We start from the raw sequence: 22210 nt of genomic DNA on the forward strand, positions 1-22210 counted from the left end.
TCTCAGCATGGTGGAGGGTCTCAGTATGGTGGTAGGTTCTGGGTCTCAGTATGGTGGTAGGTTCTGGGTCTCAGTATGGTGGAGGGTCTCAGTATGGTGGTAGGTTCTGGGTCTCAGCATGGTGCAGGGTCTCAGTATGGTGGTAGGTTCTAAGGTCTCAGTATGGTGGTAGGTTCTGGGTCTCAGTATGGTGGTAGGTTCTGGGTCTCAGTATGGTGCAGGGTCTCAGTATGGTGGTAGGTTCTGGGTCTCAGTATGGTGGTAGGTTCTGGGTCTCAGCGTGATGGAGGGTCTCAGTATGGTGGTTGTGGTTGTGGTGGTTCTGCGAGGCGGGCAGCAGGCGGCTGACGTGCCCGATGCCCTTGGTCACTCCCTCTCTGAACAGCAGCTTGGCACCCAGGCGGAGGTACTCTGGGTGCTTGATGAAGCAGAAGCGAACCACCGCCCGCTCCCCGGTACGAAGCTCCTCCTGAGAGAGATATAATAGAAACACAACATGAACCACCGAACCTGCTTTGTTCCCTATGGAGACACAAAGAACCTGCTTTGTTCCCTATGGAGACACAAAGAACCTGCTTTGTTCCCTATGGAGACACAAAGAACCTGCTTTGTTCCCTATGGAGACACAAAGAACCTGCTTTGTTCCCTATGGAGACACAAATAACCTGTTTTGTTCCCTATGGAGACACAAAGAACCTGCTTTGTTCCCTATGGAGACACAAATAACCTGTTTTGTTCCCTATGGAGACACAAAGAGCCTGCTTTGTTCCCTATGGAGACACAAATAACCTGTTTTGTTCCCTATGGAGACACAAATAGCCTGCTTTGTTCCCTATGGAGACACAAATAACCTGTTTTGTTCCCTATGGAGACACAAAGAGCCTGCTTTGTTCCCTATGGAGACACAAATAACCTGTTTTGTTCCCTATGGAGACACAAAGAGCCTGCTTTGTTCCCTATGGAGACACAAAGAACCTGTTTTGTTCCCTATGGAGACACAAAGATCCTGCTTTGTTCCCTATGGAGACACAAAGAGCCTGCTTTGTTCCCTATGGAGACACAAAGGGCTCAGTTTTGATTGAAGACCAGCTCTTATGCCTTAACTCAAAGGGCCCGTCCATACTGTCTCCGATCATCAAACTTTTCATCCAGAAAAGGTCTGGTTTAACTACAAAATGACGTCACTCGCATCTTCTGAAAAGCATGACCCCGAATTAGATTACAGAAAGCTGCATGTCTGAAAGTCGGAACTCTCCGCCGACAATAGCGAATTGCTATTGATGATATCCTCCGTATACTGTAGTACTGTGTTCTATCCGTCTGTCATTCATAAAGGGTTCCTATGTAAATAAGCCGAAAGGCTTTCTTGGATCTCCTTTTAGTTGACCTTGTACCAGTGAACTGTACTGTCATGAAACTGTAGCTTTTGCTATGAAAATGTCTAATAAAGTCTTCAATCAAAACAATCAATCTTCAATCAATCAATCCAAACCAGGCCAACCCAGTCCAGACTGACCTTCCCGTGGAGACCCTCCACGGTGGCGGTCTGCCGGACGTTGCCCACGTGCACGGTGACCTGTGACCCCGTGCGGAAGGTCTTGGCGTGGAACAGCAGCACGATGGCCGCCTCAAACCGACGGCAGATGGTAGGATTCATCTTAGGACTGACCATCACCATGCCCTGAACACACACACACACACACACACACACACACTCACACACACACACACACACACACACACACACACACACACACACACACACAGTTTTGTACTTTTTTTTCCTGTTTTGTATGTGTCTATGGAGTTAACATTACTCTAATACAGTGGTTCTCAACCTTTTCAGGCCATGACCCCCAAAATAATCATATTTTACCTGGAGACCCCCCCGCCCTGCACAAGCACTTGGAATTGTAGGAGTTAGCATTAGATTAGTTTGACTCAATCTGTTTGAATGTGAAAATCAAAGCAATGCAAGGCGTTGGAAGCACGTAGATCTGTTTCTGCCTCTAATATTTGACAATTTGGCCAATGTTTGACCAAAAGTACTAAAAAGTCCTTCATTTGTCACTTTAGAAATGTGCAGATACCATGTATAGTATACTCCTATACTGTATGTTGGTCTGTTTACTGTTGAGTGAAACAATGTTAACATTGTGCTTAACAATTTTGCTGCCATTTTAAACATAGCTGTAGTAAGCAGCTGCCAAATTGTCCTTACCTTTTAACGTGGGCACGCGCACGCATCGTGCACAATCTGTGCGCGACTCATCTAGTAGACGCGTAGACTCGGTGACAGCTTTCGAATAAAAAAAAACCCATTGAAATAGACATATCCGTTGCCACGCTGTATCTCTGCTTATCCGCCAGTGTTTACATGAAAAAACATTGAAAAAAGCCAGATGTGCGCTATGGTAACACGTGGACACGTTCGCGCACAAAACCCATGATATGTGCGGGGATCATAATCCAGGCGTGTAGAGACTGGATCAAAGTTTCCAAACGCAAAAATCGGATTGAAAAACGAGCTTTCCATCGCAGAGTAGCTTCCTCTACTATTACAATGTAAACCAATGGAGGCGGGACTATGGCCCAGGCTCAGACTGGATACGGAAAACTAGATCCGGTCCAGACCGGAAATACGGCAGGATACAGTTAGGGGGCGGGCCTAAGACTCCGAAGCGGCCATATACAGCGATCATACTTTTAATTGTTTCATAATGATTAAAGCTAATTAAATTTCCGGGAGCAACGTGCATCGCAAAGAGGTACAGCGGGAAATCAACGGTTTCGACGGGGATCGCAGAGTATGAGTTAATATCTGGGGACCCCCCAAAATAATTTGGGGACCCCCCTGGCCTTCCCTGTGTATTTTTGGTTTCTTACTGAAAGCTGAAAGCAAAAGGCCTGATCTAAAAACACTGAGTAAATGACATCATAAAATCATCCCCTCCCCTTTTAATACATACACTAAACACCACACCCCAAACATGTGTGGCAAGGAAATAATTGTGGAGAAAAGGGTTTAACCCATTCAGAACGGGTACACATTATTGTGTATCATTATTTTATGCTTTAACTATTGAAAAATAGCAGATATACAAGCTCACAGCGCGGCACCGAGTGCCGCGCTGTGAGCTTGTAGATCTGCTATTTGTCACTTGTTAAAGCGTTCAATAAGTCTAGGCCTGAATGGGTTTAAAAGCAGAAGTTGTTCCCACCTTGCGTAGCAGCGAGCGGTCAAAGCTCCCCAGGGCAAGGGTGGCGGCCTGCCCCGCCCTCAGCACCCTGCAGGCTGAGCGGTTCCTCTGGATGCTGGACACCTTCAGACGCAGGAAACGACCCTCCTCCGTGGGGCCCACCACCAGCCGGTCCCCTTCACGACACACCCCACTGGAACATACATACTGTAAGGTTAACCTCCACCGTGGGGCCCACCACCAGGCGGTCCCCTTCACGACACACACCACTGGAACACAGGAAATATAAGGTTAACCTCCTCTGTGGGGCCCACCACTAGTAAGATTAACCTCCTCCGTGGGGCCCACCACCAGGCGGTCCCCTTCACGACACACCCCACTGGAACACAGGAAATATAAGGTTAACCTCCTCCGTGGGGCCCACCACCAGTAAGATTAACCTCCACCGTGGGGCCCACCACCAGGCGGCCCCCTTCACGACACACACCACTGGATTATTATTACAAAACATAAAACCACTTAAACCCATCAATATTTCATCCATTAGAAAATAGCCGATCTACAAGCTCACAATGCGTTGCGAAGCGACCCATTGTGAGCTTGTAGATCTGCTAGTATTGCCAGTATTACTTACTGGCAAGTATTTCATACAGCTTTGGGTCCAGAAATGCGAACTAACACTTTAAGTGCTTCTTGATTATCTATCAAAAAAGTAATTGATAGAATAATATATATTTTTTTAAATGTCTCTGTCTTCTACTTCACGATAAATGTTTCATGTTTATTTTCAATGCTTTGTTCCAGAGCTGTGAGGAGAGTCACTGACCTGTACAACGTTCCTCCAACCACTGTCCCCACATCTGGCACAGAGTAGATCTCATCCACCTAGAACACACACACACACACACACACACACACACACACACACACACACACACACACACACACACACACACACACACACACACACACACACACACACACACACACACACACACACACACACACACACACAGCCCTGTTTCATCATACAAGACCGGCGCAAAAAACAAGTGAAAATAGCCGATCTACAAGCACACAACAACTCGCGGTGCGAGGCGTTGTGTGCGTGTAGATCTGCTATTTTCACTATTTAAATACATTTTTAAAAATTATAAATAAAAAAAACGAATGATTTTAGACATACAGTACAAGGTTTGCACCAGACAGATATAGTGTGCTCCCCCACTCACCCAGTGAGAATTATCTAATGTAATCCTGGGCGCTAGACTCCTTCTGCCAACCTGGGGAGAGCAACGGACTGACCTCAATGCTTCCTTCTATGTATGAGGAGTCTAAAGAGGAGCACACACTGGATGCGAACGGCTGCGCAGCCGTCGCGTCGCGGTATCGACTCACATGAAGTGCCGCACGGTAACCCCAATGCAGCGCGCTGCCACACAGCACATCCATTTCCCCGGTGGGGAGAACCATGGGAGAACATGTTCACCGCGCGGCAACGCTGGAAAAATAGAACAGCGGTGTATCGGCACGGCAGTCGAGGCGGCAGACCCGCGACTGCGCGCGTCTGACGGCACCGGTGTGGGTTAGTTCATTGAAAATAATGGGGTTGTATGTTTTGACGCGCCGCTTCCGCGTCGCCTCCGCGTCGCCTCCGCGTCCAGTGTGTGTTCCCCTTAAGCCGCTTCTTTTCACCTGACAGGGGAGAGATTCCCCAGCTGGACATAGCACGTGGAAGGAACACGTTATTCCAACGTGTGTGTGTGTGTGCGTGTGCGTGTGCGTGTGTGTGCGTGTGTGTGTGTGTGTGTGTGTGTGTGAGAGACAGAGAGAGAGAGAGAGAGAGAGAGAGAGAGAGAGTGTGTGTGTGTGTGTGTATGAGAGACAGAGAGAGAGTGAGAGAGTGTGCGTGCGTGCATGCGTGTGTGTGTGTGTGTGTGTGTGTGTGTGTGTGTGTGTGTGTGTGTGTGTGTGTGATGTGTGTGTGTGTGTGTGTGTGTGTGTGTGTGCGTGCGTGCGTGCGTGCGTGTGTGTGTGTGCATGTGTGCATGTACCTGGAACTCGGTCATCTGCTGCATCAGCTCCTCCTGCTCCTTGCTGTTGCTCAGAGGAGGAAGGATGTTGAGGAAGACCTTCAGAAGGTCCAGACTGTCCCCACACACACTGGAGAGGAGGAAGATGGGGGTCACACTGCACACACACACACACACACACACACACACACACACACACACACACACACACACACACACACACACACACACAGGTACACTTACAAAACATCTAGGTAATTCAATAACACGTCTATTGGTCTTTTCATTCTTTAATATTAAACAGCCGCCTCCCCTACACCGGAGTTTATGCAGGGACTCAATTTCCCAAGATGCATCGGGGAGAAAACGGAACCAGGAATTCATGGCCACCGTTCGTTAAAAGCAATGAATGCTCTGCAGTAAAATGGCTTCATCTCGGAATCTATCGCCAGATCAACCTTGATTGTCGGGAAACGCTTTTTTTCACCAGGCCGTAACTAAGCGATGGACAGTCGCGTTAACAGATTTTCTTTTCTGTCTTCATGGTGTCTTCTTTCATGAAAGAAGACATGTTCTTTGATGATACAACAGCGTGAATTTACACTGTCTCTCTCTACATGTACCTGTCTGTCTGTGTGAACTGTCTGGGGTGGCATAGCTCAGGGGTAGAGAAACCGTCATTAGAGCACGGAGGGTTCCCATAGGGTTCCCAGTTTGAATCCGCACTCCCCCAGAGTTAGTGTGGTAGAGTCCTTGAGCAAGACTCTGAACCCCTAGTTGCTCCTGATGAGCAGGTTGGTGCCTTGCATGGTTCCTCCACCATCAGAGTATGCATGTGTGTGTGAAAAGGTGATTGTAATGCACAAACTATGTAGAGCGCCTTGGATAAAAGTGCTGTATAAATGCACCTCTCACCTACGTACCTGTCTGTCTGTGTGAACTGCTGTGCAGCGGTGACAGCGTCGTCGGGTCCAGAGATGACCATGGCACCTTGTTACAGCCGGGCTGTTTGAGCAGCCTCTCCAGCTGCCGCAGGGTCCTCTCCACCGTGGCCCGCCCACACAGGTCCACCTTACTGACCACCATGAAGAGAGGGACCTTCAGGGCCATGGCCAGTCCCACATGCTCTCTGGTGGTCCCCACTACATGGAGGGAGAGAGAGAGAGAGAGAGAGAGAGAGAGAGAGAGAGAGAGAGAAGAGAGAGAGAGAGAGAGAGAGAGAGAGAGAGAGGAGAGGAGAGAGAGAGAGAGAGAGAGAAGAGAGAGCGAGAGAGAGAGGGGAGGAGAGAGAGAGAGATTAGACCATGGAGAGAGAGAGAGAGCGATTAGAGCATGAAGAGAGGCACCTTCAGGGCCATGGCCAGACCCACATGCTCCCTGGTTGTCCCCGCTTAATGCAGGGAGAGAGAGAGAGAGAGAGAGAGAGAGAGAGAGAGAGAGAGAGAGAGAGCGAGAGAGAGAGGGAGGGAGAGAGAGAGAGAGAGATTAGACATCGGAGAGAGAGAGAGAGCGATTAGAGCATGAAGAGAGGACCTTCAGGGCCATGGCCAGACCCACATGCTCTCTGGTGGTCCCCGCTTAATGGAGAGAGAGAGAGAGAGAGAGAGAGAGAGAGAGAGAGAGAGAGAGAGAGAGAGAGAGCGAGAGAGAGGGAGGGAGAGAGAGAGAGAGATTAGACCATGGAGAGAGAGAGAGAGCGATTAGAGCATGAAGAGAGGGACCTTCAGGGCCATGGCCAGACCCACATGCTCTCTGGTGGTCCCCGCGTAATGGAGAGAGAGAGAGAGAGAGAGAGAGAGAGAGAGAGAGAGAGAGAGAGAGAGAGAGAGAGAGAGAGAGCGAGAGAGAGGGAGGGAGAGAGAGAGAGAGATTAGACCATGGAGAGAGAGAGAGAGCGATTAGAGCATGAAGAGAGGGACCTTCAGGGCCATGGCCAGACCCACATGCTCTCTGGTGGTCCCCGCTGAATGGAGGGAGAGAGAGAGAGAGAGAGAGAGAGAGAGAGAGAGAGAGAGATTAGACCATGAAGAGAGGGACCTTCAGGGCCATGGCCAGACCCACATGCTCTCTGGTGGTCCCCGCTTAATGGAGAGAGAGAGAGAGGAGAGAGAGAGAGAGAGAGAGAGAGAGAGAGAGAGAGAGAGATTAGACCATGAACAGAGGCACCTTCAGGGCCATGGCCAGACCCACATGCCTGGTATTTGTTAAAAAAATCAAACCTCGGTTCGAAGTGGAGCGGTGAATTTGAGCAGCTGTACCCTATGTGAGTGAGTGAGTGAGTGTAAACTGTGCCTGTGAGTGAGTGGTGAGTGTGCCTGGCCTGCACAAAACAGCGCCCCTCCTTTAACTAGTGTGTTGTGTGTGGCCACTCAAGGTATTGCCCAGGCTACGGACACGGCCAGCCAGCCAGCCAGCCACCCAGCCAGCCACCCAGCCAGCCACCCAGCCACATACCCACGGATATACCTGTTCATTGGGAGCGCTTTCACCGCTCCAAAAATGGCTGTTAGTAAGGGAAAGATAGCCTCATGCTGACCAATCTGGGAACTAAATCATTTCCAATATCTTTCTTCACAAATGTGTTCATAAAGGTGTCTACTATCACCTCTGAACTTTCTCAATCACTACTCCCTCTGGAAACTTTGTGGGAGCCAATCAAAGTTGGGGGTATCGGGATAACCTGAGCCTGGGATTAAAGGGGAAACAATTAAAAATGTCCAATATGAGTGTAGGAGGTGTGTAATTAGGGTATGTTTGGGCTGCTGAATCCATTCCAACCATTCGTTTTCAGTTAAAATGACTCCTTCTCCATAAAATAGGCCTAATTGGCTAAGGCTTAGCCAATCATGTCATTCGAGTTCACCTGTGCCCTGTTCGTCCCTGTTTTAAACCCTGTGTTTGAGTGTTCCTTGTCAAATTGTGTCATGTTATCCTGTGTGTCATGATGTGTGCTTACCCACCTGATCTTGAATAGTTTTCATGAATTCAAACCCTACTCCAACCATTTTTTATTTCAAATATTATATGTCTCATGGACATACAAAAGTAAGCATGGTCTATTGTATGGCCAAGGAGTCATTCAGCAGCCCCAACATACCCTAATTACACACCTCATACGCTCATATTGACAATATTTAAATTTTTACCCCTTTAATCCCAGGCCCTCGGGATACCCCCAACTTTGATTGGCTCCCACAAAGTTTCCAGAGGGAGTTGTGATTGAGAAAGCTCAGAGGTGATAGTAGACACCTTTATGAACACATTTGTGAAGAAAGATATTGGAAATGATTTAGTTCCCAGATTGGTCCAGCATGAGGCTTACTTTCCCTTACTATGTGTGATCTGAGTGTTGTTGTAGGGAGGTGGGATGAGGGGGTCCACAGCTCAGATGGTTCACAACCACTGCTCCTAGTGCATTAGTTCTCAACCTTTTCCATGTCAAGGACCCCCGAATCAGCAAACTGTATTTGGCAGCAAACCCCCGCAAACCAGGGTTTAGTGCCTGCCAGCAAGGGACTTCTTTTCTTTTATAATTTAGACAGTAATTGTGTGGCTCAGTTACCTAAAATGCCAATTAAATACATCTAATTTCCAGATTGTAACAATACAATGTGGGTCCAAGTCCAAGGGAGTTTCACAGTCAGTGCAAGGCTGGCAGCTACTGTGGAACTAGAACTATTCAAGACATGTCTGACCTCTAGTGGTTAAACACAGCATTATTGTTGTCTTATGGTTCACAGTTCTCTAGCTTAACTACTTTTGAAAATCTTGAAAGTGTGAATTTTGTAGAATCGTCCCCGGGTCTTAATGAGCTATTAAAGGAGCTATAGTCAACTTTTTCATTGTAGGTGTACATCCTAGTCTACAGACTAGGATGTAAACAAAGTACGGGCCCTGTAAATGTAAACAAAGGGCCAAAATGATTATTTTATCATTATTTTACGCTTTTTGTGGTCATTTTTTAATTGAAACACATATATGAAGCTTATTTTTTTATAAAATATTTTCGAAACATTATTTTTATTTTAGCATCCGTTTTTCAAGAAAAAGTTGACTATAGCTCCTTTAAATACACCGACATGATGTCGTGTTGATGAATTGAGTACAAAGGACCCAAATGGAAACAAGCCATAGTGCTTTCTTGGGTTGAACATCCTGTTAACAGACCTTGCTTTCTTTTTCTTTTGCAAACTGCTAATAAAGTATTCACTCAATCAATCAGAAAATCAATACACAGACATAATGATGGCTTTAACACATACAGTGTCATGCCAGATTTTTATGAATTTATCGTGTAACTTCTGCCAGTGTTTTCAGTGTTTTTACCGTGTTTGCCGAGGGCCTTTCTGTGCCTTTGTGGCCCAGGCTCCAGTACACAGCGAGTGTGAAAGGACTAATGGGCGCTGTGAACCAGAGGAAAGGACTAATGGGCGCTGTGAACCAGAGGAAAGCGTATATTTTTCTGCAGAAGAATAACTGAACCTTATGGAGAAGTGTGATGGAACAAGATGAGCCGAGTGCTTCAGAGGTTTGGCAGCAGGGTGATATCTCCAGTCCTGTGGTGTCTGAGGTGCTCGAAGTTAATATAGAGTTACATCAGCAAGGGCTCCCATCAACGGAAGTTCTTCAAGCACACTCACAAGCCAAGGAACAGCTAAAAAGCCTTTATTTAGCTTGGGCTATTACATATTAAACTAGACCAGGTCAACCTGGTTGTGCCAGACCCCGGTTCTGCCAACCCCCTGTCTGTCATCATCATTTATGACATCATGCCTTTTGTAGGCATGTCATCATCATGTCATCATCATATATACCCTTTATATAGAAAACCCGGACAGACCGACATTTGCTTATGTAGGCCTACCCATTTCATGGGTCTGGCAAAAAACAATAAAAGGCCACTAACGCCGACCGGTTTCAACACAATGTCTTCTTCAGGGCGTGGCTATAAGGGGATGCTATAAGGGGATGTCCTCTTATACATCTTTGTGACTAAGGGAACCAATCATGACAGGCACCTATACATCTAATCAGGCTCAGTGTAAGCAAAATAACACCATATACATAGTAGGTATTGTGTCTTTTCATTCATATTGCCCACCTATAAACCTACAATATAGACATATAGTGTCAAATAACATTACTCATAATTTCAATATGTAGTAGACAAATAATTCACCTATTTACAACAATGGTTTAAAATCAATTTCCTCAATTAGACCTGGATATACCATGGCGTCAAAAGTAAATATCCAGTACTTATGGAGAAGTGCTTTTCACTTCTGGGTTATCTCTGCATGCATTCGTCTCCTAGCAACCGAGGATAGCTCTTACAGTAGAGAACAGCGATATTCATAAGCTCATATTAAAAAGACCCAAAAACTGAGATCTCTGTTTTTTTCTGCATGAAATGTGTTAATAAACGTACCTATCCCGGTGTTGGCGCTGACCACCAGCATGGCGAAGTCTGGGCAGTAGCTGGTGAGACCGAAGATGGTGGTCTTCAGGTACTTGTGGTGTCCTGCCAGGTCGATGAAGGTGATCATCTTAGACGAGCTCTCACAGATCTCCTCCGCCGTCCGAGAGTCGCTGTAGTTCACCACCTGAAAGAGGAAAACATTGTAGTTTACCACCTGAGAGAGGAAAACATTGTAGTTTACCACCTGGAGGGAGTGGAAAAACACATCTGTAGTTCAACACCTGGTGGGAGTGGAAAAACAAAAAAGTAAAAAGTAAAACAGTAAAGGGCCAAGGCCCTTTCTCACTGGGCATGATAACGATTTAAAAAAAAACACGTTTTTAGTTGAAGTGGATGGCAGCGTCCACACCACAACACAACAATAAAGCCATCATCATTGATGTGAACGCAGACATATCGCTATATTTATCGCGTCTGGGGTGGTAATGACACTTAACTCAACACCTGAGAGAGGAAAACAACATCTGTAATTCACCTGTGAGTGGAAAACACGTGCATGCGTGTGTGCGTGTGTGCAAAAATGTTAACATTTCAGAAGAAAATTCAATGCAAAATTCTACCATTTTTCTAAATAATTTCAGATTTATTAAAAAAAAAAGAATAAAGAAAATATCTGTAAGAGAAAAACAACAACGTGCATCGCAATACTTATAGATTGCATGTTTGTGTCCCAGGGAGATATCAAATATTATAATATAATATAATAATATATTATGGGGCTAAGAGGTTTGGGAACCAAGCTGCTGTCCAGTTACCTCTCCTTTGCTGTTGAAGCCCAGGATCTCAAAGCTGATGCTGGAGGTCCTTCCGGTCTGGATCTCGTGCAGGTGTCTGAACAGGTTGAGTCTGGCCCGGCCGCGCCCGTTGTCCAGCTCGCCCTGCGTCAGCACGCCCAGCAGGGTGGACTTACCCGCGTCCACGTTGCCCAGAACCGCCACGCGCAGGTCCAGGAACTGGTTCATAGTATAGAGGTAATGATTAGACATGACTGAAAGTATAAGGTCTCGGGTGCAAGCGGACAAAATGAGTTTTCTCAGACAGGTGGCTGGTATCTCCCTTAGAGATAGGGTGAGAAGTTCAGTAGATAGTGATAGTGTTCATAGGACAATGGAGAGTAGAGGTAACGGTTAGCCCATAAAAACGTAACGATTTTAAACACTGTAACCATTATTTTATACTATTGGCTATTCAAAAATAGCAGATCTACAAGCTCACAACTGCGAGCTTGTAGATCTGCTATTTTTCTCAGTGGTTCTCAAACGTTTTCCTTGTAAGGGAGCCGTTTGTTAAGTTGTTAAGTTGATCTATAAGCTGCGAGCTTGTATATCTGCTATTCGTTTTCACAGTTAAAGCATAACATGATGGTTAAAGTGGTGACACAGATATGCAGGTTCCAGGACTAAATGGCTTAAACACAGCAACACGCATATCTAGGAACTGTTTCACACACAATTGAGAGTAGAGATGGAGCTGGAAACAAGGGCCCGCTACAAACTCATTAACAAATGTATTGAGTATCCGCTATCAATAAGCTTTGGGCTTATCAAGACTGTTATCGAGCATAGCGGCTCATGACGTCATGATTAAACCATCAAGACAAGAGGCCATTGCGACCAAAGGTCGCATATACTCTGAAAAACCATGTCGCTTGAGTGACCTTCCTTCCTTCCTTCCTTCCTTCCGTAACCTTCCTTATGTAACCTTCCTTCTGTACGGGAGTGATGTCAGCGAGTTGTGACATCACTTCCTGTACGGGGCGGCTACACGAAATGTGGATAACACTATATATGGAGATAGTCCAGTCCATCATGTCATATGGGACTACCGTCATAGACATCTCCATGTTTAGGCCCTATCGCTCACACCCTAGGTGGGGTTGGCGATAGGGCCTTTCTGTGTGGAGTTTGCATGTTCTCCCTGCGTCTCCTAGGGTTGATACCCTCACAAAAACATGAACAAACTCCCCCCAGAATGACAACAACTAGAATCGTCAGAGAAACGCTGTGGTTGGCCAGATAGTCAAGAATTGGCGCGACCTCGCCCTTTAGGGCGAGGTCGCATGTCACCCTGAGGTCGCATTCCACCCTCAGGTGTCTTACTAGTTACAGTACTATTCATAAAATCAAGCCATTTAACACTTATTGCACACTAATGAATGATTTTTAATGATATTTAATGATAATATTTGTTACTTTTGTCAATTCTCATCTTCATAGATGGTGGTCAGCCACAAACTCAGTCACAACTACCGGCCAATAAAAAAAAAATATATCAGTTCTATTCAGAATTTGTCATCTCACATCTTTCCATAAAATATTAGATAACGCTCGATAGTGGGCCTGATAAAAGCCAGGCTCAATAAGCAGGATTGATAAGGTGCTCATCATAAATAAATATTAACAAGTTCCATCCCTAATGGAGAGTGTAGAGGACTCTTGCTCCACAGACATTGTAGCAGCAATAAATAAAATAAATAATGATGATGAAGATCATTTTATTTTCTCACACACTGTACCAGGAACAGTGTTGAAACAGTTTTCTTCTGCTATCATTGTATGTGTGAATTTAGCCAAAAGGTGATTTCATATCACCAAATTATTTGCAGTGTTACTAACTCACTAAATGTTGGAAGTTTATTATTCTGTAATGTTGTCATTGTTCATATAATTATTGCATTTCTTTCTAGATTTGTGTATTATTTTAGGACGCGGAGCGTCCAGGGATTTTTTTCTCTGTGTCTGACCTGTTGGTCGTCTGGGACTTTGCGGACCAGAACTTCGGCGATCTTGCGACAGCTTCGCTCCGGGTCGAAGTCCACCTCTCGCTCTCGTAGTAGAGTGATGTCGGCTCCCACCCTGAGGGGGGACACACAGTTCTTTTTCAATTCAAAGGAGCTTTATTGGCATGAGAAAACATACGTTTACACATTGCCAAAGCAAGTTTCAAAACATAAAAACAGTTGGGGAACATACTGTACTGCAGGGCTACTCAACTTGAGATGGCTCAGGGGCCACTCAGCAAAATACCAAAAGTCCAAAGGGCTGCAAGCTAAAAATGACGGTCCTATTTTGGACGTTTACATTGATTTTGTACAGTACACAGTCTAATAATTAAGGAAACGCACAGAAAACAGCCACATTTCCATAAGCCAGGCCAAACCTCATTGAACCAAAAGATTGTAATGGATGGAATGATGAAATTGATGACATTTGAATTTTTTATCAAATTAGGCTTTATTCACAAAATGTGAAGTGAAAATGAACAGTTCTGGTTCAACCTTTTTGTAACCTCCCCTGTGTCTGGGTATGCAAGGCTAGTGAACTTTGGCAATGTAAAGGTATGTTTTCTCATGCCACTAACACTCCTTTTCATTAATAGGACAGATTTAAAATAAATAAACGTTTATACTTATTATTCAATCACTCAAACCCCAGCATCCCTATTCTTGGGGGACATTCACCAAAAATAGCCGATCTACAAGCTCACCACAAGATGCATTGTGAGCTTGTAGATCGGCTATTTTTGGTGAAGAGAGTTATTGTATGGAAAAATAACTCAAGTACAGTTCAACTCCCCCTCAGATGCACTGTACTTGTAAAACAGTTTGATGCTTTGAGCTTTGTAAAACACAACAGCTCGTTGGAGGAGATTTGTGTTAATAAGCATAGTTCCTTGGCTGCAGCGCGATCTGTTGGAATGCTTGCACTGTCGGTGCCATAGAGTTATAGTCGGAGCTGACTGGCGGAGTCGCGGGGGGAGAGACAAGCAGCGGAGACAAGGGCTAGGTCTTCATTAGCCTGAAACATGACGATCGCGGGATTCGCGGCCGTAGGGCCGTTCATATCGCACGACCGTCATGCGTCTCCGCTCCAGTGAGCCCGACTGTGGTTGTCTGCTGCAAAATCTCTGCATATTTGTCTGTCTGACTGTCTCGTTGTACTGTAGCTCTAGTGTAGCCGCCTGCATCTCTGCACTGCTACTACATTCGCTTCCTGACTCTTATCCCTAACTACGGAGTGCACCGAGGGTCAAACATCACCGCGTTTTGCGTTTCGCGTTAACTTTGACAGGCTTAGAAAAATCATATTTTTTTTGGCATGATCATGACGGGCCGCACAGACATGCGGAAAGGGCCGCATGCGGCCCGCGGGCCGCGGGTTGAGTAGCACTGCGGTACTGTATAGTTGGAGGGGGTACAGCATTGTGTAAACAGAGCTACAGTATGTCACGCCTTGTTGTTATGTCGTTGTGTACAGTATATACAGGGTATGAAGCTTTTTGGAACAAATAGCAGCATTACTTTATTTAAATACAAAGAAAAGAAAAGAAAAAAAGCCTCAAATGTAATAGCTGCTAAAGGTAGCAGCTCTGTTCATACTGTATGTGGAGTAGGTCTAGATGCCGTTCAATGGTTTGTAGTCCTAAAGGCTCTTTTCCACCGGCAGTGATAACGATGACGATAACGATTTAAAAAAGTGGGTTCGGCAGCATCCACCCAACACCGATAAAGACAACGATAGCCGACAACTACATCGTTAGGATCAACAACGATGTGGTTAAGATCACAGTGATATGGAACTGGGTCTCTGACAAACAGCTCGCGATGCGCTCTGCGCGAGCGGCTGTTAATTGGCGCCTCTTCACATTGATGTCCGATAACTTTATCGGACATCAATGTGAAGGCATAATTATCGCTGTGTATTTTATGGCTATCGTCATCGTTATCGCTGCCGGTGGAAAAGGGCCTTTAGGGTGGTAACTTGTATTCCATTCTCTAGCCTTCTTTTATCGCAACAGTTCACAGATCTTGCTGCAGATCTACAAGCTCACAGTGTGGCTGCGAGCTTGTAGATCTGCTATGCTTGAAACATCAAGACAATTTTTGTAAGTCTTTGATTTCTATACAGTAAATGAGTAATAAGTCTTCTAAATCAGTGGTTCTCAAACTTTTTCATGTCAAGGACCCCTTGAATTCATCTCCAAATATGTTGAAACAAATATTTGAGTTACAAATGTTTGCTTTTAAAAATAAATTCAAAGATTTGCCAAAAATGTCAAGATTTGCCAAAAATAACAGATCTACATGATTGTAGATCTGCTATTTTTCAATATTTAAAGTATAAAATAATTCCAGGTCTTAACGATTAAAGTCGGGATTTTCTCTTATATATTAAATAACAGTCAGACTCAGGACATTAAATCCTCCATTGGCTTCAATGCAATCCTCTGCAGTAAAATGAACGTACAGTAAGTTAACACACCGGGTGCCCAGAATTTTCGACGTGTTGTGTTTGCTGGTGCCCATGGCAACCCGCCATTTTACCTACCTTCGAAGTACTGGCGAGAAAAGTAATCCGAGTAAATGTAATCCGAGTATGTCCTGTTTATTTCGCGAAAATCTTTTCTTTCAGTCAGGACCGTTTTTTATCAATTCTGAGCCACAGTGTTTGTGTTACGGCCGGTAGAAGAGGCTGCCGTTTTGAGGAAAAAAAGAAAAAAGGAAGAGAATCCGGAGAAAACAGCATTTTTGTGCAGCCGCTAAACAGGAAGTCAACGAGGCAGACAGCACGTCCGGGTGACGTAATTTCGCGCTGCATGTTGGGAAATGGAGTTTGTTTCATCACCGCGGTAGCCAAGTGCAGTAGCTACAGTACAGTATAGTTTACTGTACAACGCGTCAAACGCGTCGTGGGCACACGTAAACATCAAAGAGATTGGCGCGTTGGCACCACGTGGACATCCAATGAGTTAACATACTTCTCTGCCATCCTCTTCAGGGTCTTCAGTGAAGCCTTCATGTCGGTGTCACTGAGGCCCACCAGCAGGCCGTTGTCTTCCACTCCTATCTGGTACACAGCCTCCCCACGGCCCTCCTGGAGCCGCCACTTCAGCTGGGTGGCCAGGTGCTCGAACCGGTAGGCTGTGGGGTTCACCAGCTTCAGCTGAACCCCAGCACACACGTGCACGCACACACATGCACGCACGCACACACACACACACACACACACACACACACACACACACACACACACACACACACACACACACACACACACACACACACACACACACACACACACACACACACACACACACACACACACACACACACACACACACAGACACACACGCGCGCACGCACGCGCGCACACACGCACGCACGGTACGCACGCACGCACGCGCACACACACACACACACACACACACACACAACACTATGCGTTACTTAAAGCAGTGGTTCTCAACCTTTTCAGGCCGCAACGCCCAAAATATAACATGGTTCTATTGTGAAAATAGCAGATCTACATGCTCGTGGCTATTTTCACAATTTCTGCCTCTAATATTTGACAATATAGCCAATGTTATTTTATTGTATTTTATAGGTATTAAAAGGGTCTTAAAAGTCCTTAAATTGTGATTTGTCACTTTAGAAATGTGCAGATACCCTCTATAAACTTAAACTTTATGTTGCACATTAAGTTAATCATCTACAGGGACCCCCCAAAATAATTTGGGAACCCCCCTGGGGGTCCCGACCCACAGGTTGAGAACCACTGAAGTGTCATCAGCCAATAAACTGTGGGTCTCCTCATTACCATGGCAACGCATGACTTGCTACAGTGGAGCTTTGAAGGGTCTTTCCCTGATGTTTCATCATGTTGCTATGGAAACGTGTCTCTGTCATTTGATTGGCTGATGCAAGACAAGAGAAACATCTCAACTGTCCACTCTACCAGAATACAAATAAATACCTTACATCTGGGAGCCGCAGCAGTTAATCAAACTAATACAATCCATTTAATCAATACATAAATAAACGTTTGGAAAATGTACATCTTCCTTCTTTTTGTTTGGGGGGAAAACGTTTTTTAAAAAGTGAAGAATCTGAATCAAACGATCAAACGTTATTGTCACATCATGATGCAATGCTTTGTGAGCTGTGTCTGTCAAATGGATAAAATGAAATACAGCTCAAGAGCTTTGGATGTACTCGTATATTTATGAAATCTCATCAAACTGATCTAATACATAAATAAACCACCTCTTTCATTTGTTGTCAGTTGAATTAATTGTAATATATGTTTTGTGCTAGGTTTGATAATAATGTTAACACCTCCATATGTATCCACTTCCTTCCGCGGGAATTTACTGGAGATTTCTTTGCACCACACTTCCGGTTAACAGCAGACATACAAGCTCACGTCATGTTTTAACTGTTTGTTTGTTTTTAGCTGAAAAAGGTCGTCATATACTGTACTTCTCAATGTCTACACTATTTATTGAGTGAAGTTTGATGTCAGATTAACTTACTTTATACTCAATGTTTCCTTCTTCTGCCTGAAAACAGAGCACAGCAAAGACAACAAGTTATAGGCCTCCAACATCAACACAACATCATATGATCACAGTGGAGTCAGTACTGCTGTATGAGACATGGACCCTCACAGTGGAGTCAGTACTGCTGTATGAGACATGGACCCTCACAGTGGAGTCAGTACTGCTGTATGAGACATGGACCCTCACAGTGGAGTCAGTACTGCTGTATGAGACATGGACCCTCACAGTGGAGTCAGTACTGCTGTATGAGACATGGACCCTCACAGTGGAGTCAGTACTGCTGTATGAGACATGGACCCTCACAGTGGAGTCAGTACTGCTGTATGAGACATGGACCCTCACAGTGGAGTCAGTACTGCTGTATGAGACATGGACCCTCACAGTGGAGTCAGTACTGCTGTATGAGACATGGACCCTCACAGTGGAGTCAGTACTGCTGTATGAGACATGGACCCTCACAGAGGAGTCAGTACTGCTGTATGAGACATGGACCCTCACAGTGGAGTCAGTACTGCTGTATGAGACATGGACCCTCACAGTGGAGTCAGTACTGCTGTATGAGACATGGACCCTCACAGTGGAGACAGTACTGCTGTATGAGACATGGACCCTCACAGTGGAGTCAGTACTGCTGTATGAGACATGGACCCTCACAGAGGAGTCAGTACTGCTGTATGAGACATGGACCCTCACAGTGGAGTCAGTACTGCTGTATGAGACATGGACCCTCACAGTGGAGACAGTACTGCTGTATGAGACATGGACCCTCACAGTGGAGACAGTACTGCTGTATGAGACATGGACCCTCACAGTGGAGACAGTACTGCTGTATGAGACATGGACCCTCACAGTGGAGACAGTACTGCTGTATGAGACATGGACCCTCACAGTGGAGTCAGTACTGCTGTATGAGACATGGACCCTCACAGTGGAGTCAGTACTGCTGTATGAGACATGGACCCTCACAGAGGAGTCAGTACTGCTGTATGAGACATGGACCCTCACAGTGGAGTCAGTACTGCTGTATGAGACACAGACCCTCACAGTGGAGTCAGTACTGCTTTGTGGGGCTGAGACCACCCCTATGCTACGAATGGCACTTGGTGTCACATGGACGGACCACATCAGAAACGTGGCCCACTGGCCCTCTACTATCGGGGGGCTTCCCACGGCTCACAGACAAGGACAGAGAGAGAAGGAACTAGCAAGCAAACTGACACTGTGGGAGTCCAACCACATACATACTGTGAACACACAACAGTGCGACAGTGGAGCTAACAACTCTGTTCCGAGTTGGTGTAGGCACTAGAAATGTATCTGTTTCCCTGTCTTTTATATATGGCTATGGCTAGTGCACCTTGATTACATTTATTTACATCTGATAATAGCTCATGAACCATAGTCCTGGCTGATCCAGAGTACCAGCAGTGCAGGATGAGCTGTGAGGGCACAAATGTAAACTAAATGTATGGTCCATTTTACATGAGTGCACTCAGAGTTACATTAAACCTAGACCTATTACTGTAAAGTCACAAGTGATGTGTTTTGTGTTAAAAATGTGATAGTAATCATTGCTAATTCAGTAACAGGGGTCTCCCTGCCTTTCCATCTCTTTAGTAAACAGAAAGCACATTTTTTTCAGGTGTGTCAACAACATCATCCCATTTCATCAGCTTCAATCTTACAGCGTTCCCACTCTACTGCTCCTATTCTGTCTTCTTGTTTATTTTAGTGTCATTCTCTCTCTCTCTCTCTCTCTCTCTCTCTCTCTCTCTCTCTCTCTCTCTCTCTCTCTCTCTCTCTCTCATGATTGGATAAAATTGGTATCCCAACTTCAAAATGTATGTTCTGTGTATTAGAGAGATGGAGAGAAAGGGAAACCCTGGTTATTGCACAAGCACCCACACAACAACAACAACAACAACAACAACAACAACAACAACAACAGCGGCAGCCGCTCGTAACTGGTAAAAACAAAACTAACCCAGCCTTACCCTCCCCATTGACTGTCCCCCATGAACAGTCAATGGAATCATAAAACTCCTAAAACATGTTCTGTTTGCAATTCATTCATTGTTTTTTGATCCATTAAGTACAAAATGAATGTGCTTGTGATGTACAGTAGGCTGCCATGGATGTGTGTGTTAGTGATGCACTCACTGACTGTAGCACATAACAGGACTGTTTGCTAATGTTAGCTGCAGCCCCCTGCTACATCCAATCCAGTGAGCTATATAATTCTGTGACCCCAGGCAAGACAGGTCTATATGCGTTCCTTTTACTTTCATATATTATATATTCTGGCATTGTATTCCCTCTAGGCCTAGACGAGGAATCGTTTTTATTTTTAAGAATTTGAGCAAGATATCAACATAACCAAACAAGCAAATAAGCTATGGCACACTCTTTTTTTTACATCCTAGAACAGATTTTAATTAAAAAAATACACTTTTGTACAGGGATAAAACAAATAGCCTAAATAACATCCAGCAAGCAGTGCACCTATAAAACGTTAGGCTACATTTCCCGAAAATAATCACACCACACACACGCATCGACCTCGTCCCGACTAGAAGTCACATAATTCGACAGGGCAACATCTCCCGGTGTAGCAGTGAGATGTAACGGTACCTCTGGAGGCAGATAGGGAGGAGATGGAGACTTGTGGAGGTTGTTGCTGCTGCTGCGGTTCCTCTTGCTTCTCCTCCGCCTCCTGCCGCGGTGCTTGCTGCCCTTCTTGTGGCTCCTCTTCCCGGAGGAGGAGGCCTGGCTGTGCTGGCTCCTCCGGGCTCCACCGTTCTGGTTGTTCTGAGCCATAGCAGCAGCACAGCTGTTGTTGTTACTGCTCACTCCAGTCTCCATGTTTTAACACTGACTGATGCTAGTGATGATGCTGGGTCACAAACTGTGGGTCGCGGACCCCATTTGTGGGTCGTGGACACGTGTTTTATGGGTCCCATATAATTTTTTGTTTTGTTAATAATAATTATTATTGAAAATGTTTTCAAAAAACATTCCCAGAAAAGCAAAAAATATATAGATGTTTTTTTTTTAAACTAAATTCAATGATTTTTTTTCTCCCCCCAGTAATTTCTTGAAGAAATCACAAATTCCATAAATTAGAACACATGTTTAAGAAGTAGTGAAAATAGCTGATCTACAAGCTCTGCTTTCACTAGTTTGGGTCCCGGGAAAAACATGTTTGGGAACCACTGCTTTACTGTGTGATGTTGTTGATTAGTACTGTGTTCTATTTGTGTGTTCTATTCGTCTGTCATTCCATTTTATACGAGATACTTCAATGGTTTCCTGTGGAAATAGCCTAAGCTTAGTCTTTTCATGGATCTCCTTTTAGTAGTCCTTGTACCAGTGAACTGTAGGCTACCATCATGCAACTGTACCTTTTCCTATGCAAACTTCTAATAAAGTCTTCAATCAATCAATCAATCAATCAATCAATCAATCAATTATTATGTGATGCGACCTGTATCTATTCCGCATCTAGCTTAAGGCAAGACCCAAATGTACAATAACAATGTTTAACTCAAATATTTGCTTCTGGGGGTCCGTGGAATAATATTTTGAGACGGAGGTCAGGGTCCGAAGTCAAATACATAATTTTGGGCTGCTTGGGGGTGACCAGCTTGACATGTCAAAGTTTGAGAACCACAGATAAGAAAACTGTTAGGATTTAGAAGACATTTTGTAGAATTGGTTCACAAACTTTGCCATTAAGGACCCCCAAAATGATATAGGCCTATGTATTTGGCTGCGGACTCCCATCTCAAAATATTTTGTTCCAGGGACCCCCAGAAGCAAAGATTTGAGTTAATAATGTTCGCTCTAAATGTGGGTCTTGCCTTAAGCTAGATGCAGAATAGATACACGTAGGCAAGCAGCAAAAACGCTAGAGCCCTGGTTCCCAAGCAGTGGGCCGGGACCTATTTGTGGGTCGCGGACACAAACATCAAGGGACCATTTTGATTGATTGATTGAAGACTTTATTAGAAGTTTGCATAGGAAAAGGTACAGTTTCATGACGGTACAGTTCACTGGTACAAGGTCTACTAAAAGGAGATCCATGAAAAGACTAAGCTTATTTCCACTGGAAACCATTGAAGTATCTCATATAACATTGAATGACAGACAAATAGAACACA

General features: G+C 45.0%; 1 pseudogene across 1 annotated transcript; it reads right to left on the bottom strand.

Annotated features, from left to right (window-relative positions):
* Positions 1-250: 250 nt before the first annotated feature.
* LOC308282430 (GTP-binding protein 2-like) lies at positions 251-20912 on the bottom strand (annotated as a pseudogene). The gene is made up of 12 exons: positions 20682-20912; positions 18024-18050; positions 16470-16654; positions 13456-13567; positions 11468-11665; positions 10662-10836; positions 6157-6375; positions 5255-5390; positions 4027-4085; positions 3222-3393; positions 1517-1681; positions 251-469 (listed from the first exon to the last, which is right to left on the bottom strand). The product of its transcript is annotated as a GTP-binding protein 2-like (transcript).
* Between the last annotated feature and the right edge of the window lie 1298 nt (positions 20913-22210).

The sequence above is a fragment of the Nannobrachium achirus genome (assembly GCF_963921795.1).
Source record: "Nannobrachium achirus genome assembly, chromosome: 3".
Lineage (NCBI taxonomy): Eukaryota > Metazoa > Chordata > Actinopteri > Myctophiformes > Myctophidae > Nannobrachium > Nannobrachium achirus.